Consider the following 5,722-nt stretch of genomic DNA (forward strand, 5'->3'; position numbering starts at 1 on the left):
AGGATAACATGGCTTCACTAAATAAGAAGGAACTCACACTTAAAGATGTGTAATGTAAATTCTCCGAAATGAAAACTGCTTATGAAGAGGTTACAACCGAATTGGAAGAATATAAGGAAGCCTTTGCAGCAGCATTGAAAGCTAACAATTCCATGTCAAAAAAAATAACGAAGTAAGTGAAAACATACACTTGTAGGAAATGAACTTAAGCTCATTAATTTGTTTTAAAAGCTTTATAATTTTTGTGGATAAACTGGGAGATTGAATACGAAATTGAATGCTAATTTGATAATGTAATTTTGGAAAATAATGTTAGTAAATAATTTACCTTTAAAATATTAGTCAAGGATAATTTCTGTCCCATTTCTATTTTTGCTTCTGCCTTGACTTTTTTCCCCTGAAAAATCTCATGTAGTTAATCTGATCTGTTAGTTTTTGTCACTAAGTATTTTTGAAGTTTTATAATTTGAAGTGATCTTGTTATAAAATTACTTGTCAGAGTTTCCCTAAATAGAAAGATTAATGAGTTTAATTTATTTTTCAGTAGATCACAACCTACACCCAAAGTGTCGAGTGGCACTGCTACTCTGGGCACAATCGTTTTTAATTGTGATTTTTAGTATTATCAATAGAATTATCTCAAGAAAAGACTATTTGTGTAACATTTTTCAAGTGTTACAGAAGGCATCCTTAATGAGGCAAGGGAATATCAAAAAGGAATTTAAGTGTAATTCACAAAGTGGTTAAAAAGTAACACCTTGTTCAGCCTGAAGATTTGTGTGGAAGGCAGAAAGAACAAGCCCCCTACTCCAGTGCCTTGGTCACAGTGCTGGGGCTAATTGCAGCTAACCTTTGCTTTGGGTGCCCACATCCCCAACCACACCGTCTAGTTCTCCCAGGAGCTGTTGCTCTGAGTTCTTCCTCAGTGCCAAATGCTTAATTATTCCTAGATAATGGGTGAAATGTGCAAGGGTGAAACCTAAAATTTCTATACTAAACACAACTATTCCTAGATTTTTGGTTCATTTTAGTTTTCTTAACCTACATTAAGGAGTACAACATGATGTTTTGATATAATGATTTCCAGTGAAATGGTTCTTATACTCAAACAAATCAACATATTCATTTTCCCGCATAGTTACCCTTTAAATACAAGTATTTCTAATGGATCTTTAAGATCCTCACAAAGTCATGGAACCATTTTAGAAACCTTAGGATTTCACCTGGTGAGCTGTACGCATCACACTTGACATGATTTCTCCCCTATCCTACTTTGTTGAACTTCTGCTTGTTCAGTGTAAATTACCTTAGAAACACGGGTGCTTCTTTGATGATTTTACAAACTATAGTACTTTACAATAGGGTATGCTGTCACACATCTTGATTGGCAAAAACTTACCGTTTAATTAGGTACTTTGGTTCTCTCAGGGCAACGTTTTAAAACTGCAAGTCATTAAGAATCATTTAAGGAAAAATGAAATCTGACCATTTGTCTTTGCTATCTTTACAGATCCAGAATAAGAAAATATGTAATATGAATTCAGCACCAAACTCCTTATGGAAAAAGGCGGATGAAAATTTTCTCAGCTCTTCCTACAGAGAACCAGAAGTCCACCTTGTGTTGGAAATCTTATGATGAGAGGATAACCAAATATATTCCCCTAAAATGCCATCAAATTCCTACTTCAAACCATAGACTTCAAATAACTGCAAAAGAACTAACCTTGACTGGGGTTAGTTTATGTGACCGTTTCTCTTTTTGGCTTTCATTTCTCTAAACCTCAATTCTTCTTTGTAAATTTGGTGATACTAGGTTGTTCTGTTGACTTATGCGTATTTAAGTAAAGATCATAGTGTTCTTCTATTAGCACACAGAAAGGAAATGGAAACTTTACATTTTTAATTCTGAGCTCTCATTTTTCAAGAGCTACTTACATTTGTAACTTTATTCAATACATGACATTCAGCTGACACATTTAAAATGTCTTTAAAGCTGCATTTTAGTTAGGTTTTAGAAATTTGCATGTGTACCTAATAACTGACGATATACCTTAGAAGATGCTTTGAAACACTCTCTCTAATTAATTCTAGTTTAGTTGTGGTGCATACTACCACCTTTTTCTTTTCTTTTCTTTTCTTTTAATACAGTGTCTCCCTCTGTTGTCCCAGGCTGGAGTCATCATGCTTTATCTAAACTCATAACCTCCACCTCCCAGGTTCAAACGATTTTCCTGCCTCAGCCTCCCAAGTAATGAAATTCATTATAATGTAATGGAATACTTTGCAGCCATAAGTAAAACAAAATCCAGTCCTTTTGCAGCAGCGTGGATAAATCACGACATTGTAATCTACTACCCTCTCAAACTAGCATGAGAGCAGAAACAGATATCTCCTGCTTTCCACTCATGTGGAGCTACACATTAGATTTTTGTACTCATAAACATGGGAATAATAGACACTATGAGAGAGAAATAAAACGGGAGGACAGAATTTAGCCAGGGGTTACTTACTGGGTCATATGCTCTCACTACTACCTGTGTGATGGGTTCAATTGTACTCCAAATCTTAGCATGCCTTATATACCTTTAGGAAAACACTCCTCAGGTACCACCTTAATTGAGAAATCTAAACTAGAAAAAGAAAAGAAAAATTTACAAGTAAAAAGTTGAGTGTCTCTTAAGTAGAGAATAAAATTTCTTTTAAAAGATAAAATTTATTGAATTAAAAACAGTTAAACTTTTATAAGACAGAGTTTTGCTAAAATTTCAAAAGAAATGCATTCATTGGCAAAAGATGACTTTGAATTTTTCTTCTTTATTGAACAGAATACTCACTCTGTTGCCGTGGTGCAATATTGGCTCACTGCAACCTCAATCCCTGTCCTGACAATTTCCTGCCCTTAGCCTCCCCATTAGCTGGATTCCTATAGGTGTGCCACCATGCCCAGCTGATTTTTGTGTGACCACAGTAGAGACTGGTTTCCTCTTCTTGGCCAGGATGGTCTCAATCTGACCCGCGTGATCTTCCACCTTGAATGCTCTCAAATCCCACAAGTTTCCAGGCGCGCATGAGCCACCACGCCTGGCCATTCAAATTTTAGCAACTGTACTAATAAACACCACCTTTCTAAAATCATGTATATGCAATAGACTAATATTAACTGTATTTTTGTCCAGTTTCTCTAAGCAGTGTTACACAGATACATTCTCTGTTATCTAAATTAAAATAAGAAAATTTACTTTATGTATGTGATTATTTTCTTTTGAAATAACCTAAGGTATGTCAGTCCATGAAAAATACTAAAACACAATTTTACATGGTAGTAAATATATTATTTTCATGATAATGTTTCTTGTTTAACTTAAATGTTATTATTATTTTCACTTATTTTAGATGGAGCCGGACTGTGTAGAACAAATAGAGAAACAAAGAGAAGTATGTTGCCAAAATTTATTCCTTAAATTTAGGTTTATTTTAGAAATAACATTTAATAACAAATGGCATTCCTTTTCATTGTTGGGTTGGTAGATACCACGTTAAGTATTTTTCTCTCACGCACATCTAATGAAAGATGTGAAAACAAAAACTTCCACAGAGAAGACTGTCCTTGTGCACCATAACTTCATCACATCCCATAGCTTCAAAAATTCCCAAGAAGTCTATGCTCTCTTTTTCACTGGCTCTACACTTTGTTAAGTTTTGCCATCCTCATGGAACTGTCAGCCAGCACCCTGAAACGATTCTCAGAAAACAAAGGCATCATCAAGTTCTCAGGGTTTTGGTAGAGATTGAAGGCCAACAGACCTCATACTCACTCAGAAATACTTAGCTGAGCAATAACCCTTAGGCAGTCACTTGACAGGTGACATTTTAAATCTCCTGTCATTTACTGTGTCATTGGCTTACGTCTGTTCTCAGGAAAAGTTCCAACTTTTTCACCATGAAATAAAAACACCCACGTCAATGTGATTCCTGTCAAGTTACTCAACCTTGTCTCTCACCACTTACTGCACTCTGCCCTTTGCTCTAGCGCCAAACTGGACCGAGCGGAACTCTGCAGGGCTCTTCCCCACCTCAGGCTCTTTGCCTGCACCTCTTCCCTCTCTCTGATGAGCTTTTCCTTGTCCTTCAGGTATCAAGCTATATTATCTCCTCCACCAGAAAGCCCATGATATTGACATAAAAGTGGGATAGAGGACCCTTCTGTGTGTTCCAATAGTGCCCTGCTGTATACCTCTCGTGTATCTATGACTCTATATGGACATTGTCTTGTCTGTTTTTTTAGGGTATAGCTTATGACTGTTGGGAGGTGGACCATACCATCTTCATCTTGAAATTCTAGTGCTGGTTCTAGAATCTTAGCACGTGTCTGTTGAGTAGATGAATGAAGAATGAAAAAGCTCTGATATTTAAACACAATTAGATTTAATGCCATGTGTAAATTATTTAATAGTAATTTTGTATTGTAAATGTACATACATATTTCTCATTCTTATTAACTCTGATAAAGTTCTCAACTCTTTAGTTTTTAAAATCACACTGAGCTAACCAAAGGGTTTTAGGTAAAGAACATAATTCTTTGTTTTTCTTTCCAGCTGTTGCTGTGTTGGACACTGTCACCCGTCTACTTTCTTCTACAGAATCCACTGGTAAGCCACATCTAATCAAGAGAATATTTAACCATAAAATCATAAGGACAAATTTTGTGATATGAAAGATTATAAAACTTTATTACTGGGCTATTTTCACAACATTTTAATTGTTTCTCATAAAATATACAACATCACAATCTTTATTGAAGTAGGATATTTTTGTATCCTATGTATGAAGATAACTTGTAGGGTATTTTAAGTGATGTTTTTCAGTCTCCTTCAGTTTTAAGTGGATCTTGCAGATGAAAACCAGTATTATTGAGTTTGACATACTCAAATTGCCCAAATGCCAGCTGTTTAAACAGCCAAACAACCAAGTCATCATTGATTCTTTAGTAAAGGTCATCGAAGACTTATTTGCATGTCACAGTTTTTATTACTTAGGAGACCTAAGGAGTACCTGCCAGGCTTGTCCATGCTAATGTTATGATTTTCTTTTTGTAGTTGAACCGTATTTTGTGTGTTGATGATCTGAGGCTCTGTAAATATCTGGTTACTCCTCAAAACACACTAGATTTGGCATTTCATGGATGACTTGTGTTTGAACAATTATTACTCAGTGGTTGCCAGGTGATTATTTTCTGATTCTCTTCATTTGTTCTACATGGAGAAATAAAACCAATAAATAAGGGAGAAGGAAAAGCTCAACATTCTGGTGCTCTCCAATTCCCAAGATTAGGCCAGTAAGTGAGCAGTTCCAGCTGACTTTATGTCTTTTTGGTTTGTGCCCGTTACTCTGTCAGCACTTTTTTACTGTCTGGCACAAAATGTTCTAAGATAATCTTGTGTTTTCCCTGCCTCAGCCCTGGAATGAGTGATTTTTCTTAGAAGCAGAGGTGGAGCCCTGAGGGAATCATGGCAGAGCCTCCCCAGCATGCTCACTGGTTACAACAGAGAACAGCTGGCATCTCCACTGGGAGCCGCAAGAAACCTTAAAAAGAAAGGTCCTTCTGGCTGTCTGGGGACAGTCCTCATGTGGTCCCTGACTCAGCCTCAAGGGTTCTGGGTTAGTCTCCCTGCAGCCTCTGTGCTGTGTCTCTAGATCGGGCTCTGCGGGAAGGGCCCCGGGA

The 5,722-nt window shown here is 36.6% G+C and overlaps 1 long non-coding RNA gene across 1 annotated transcript; it reads left to right on the forward strand.

Moving 5' to 3' along the window:
- The first annotated feature begins 3,412 nt into the window (after positions 1 to 3,412).
- Positions 3,413 to 5,508, forward strand: LOC103877133. Its single transcript, XR_004181350.1, has 4 exons — positions 3,413 to 3,435; positions 4,596 to 4,649; positions 5,097 to 5,222; positions 5,456 to 5,508. It is a non-coding gene; the product is annotated as an uncharacterized LOC103877133 (long non-coding RNA).
- Positions 5,509 to 5,722: the final 214 nt, after the last annotated feature.

The sequence above is a fragment of the Papio anubis genome, unplaced genomic scaffold (assembly GCF_008728515.1).
Source record: "Papio anubis isolate 15944 unplaced genomic scaffold, Panubis1.0 scaffold1930, whole genome shotgun sequence".
Classification (NCBI taxonomy): Eukaryota; Metazoa; Chordata; class Mammalia; order Primates; family Cercopithecidae; genus Papio; species Papio anubis.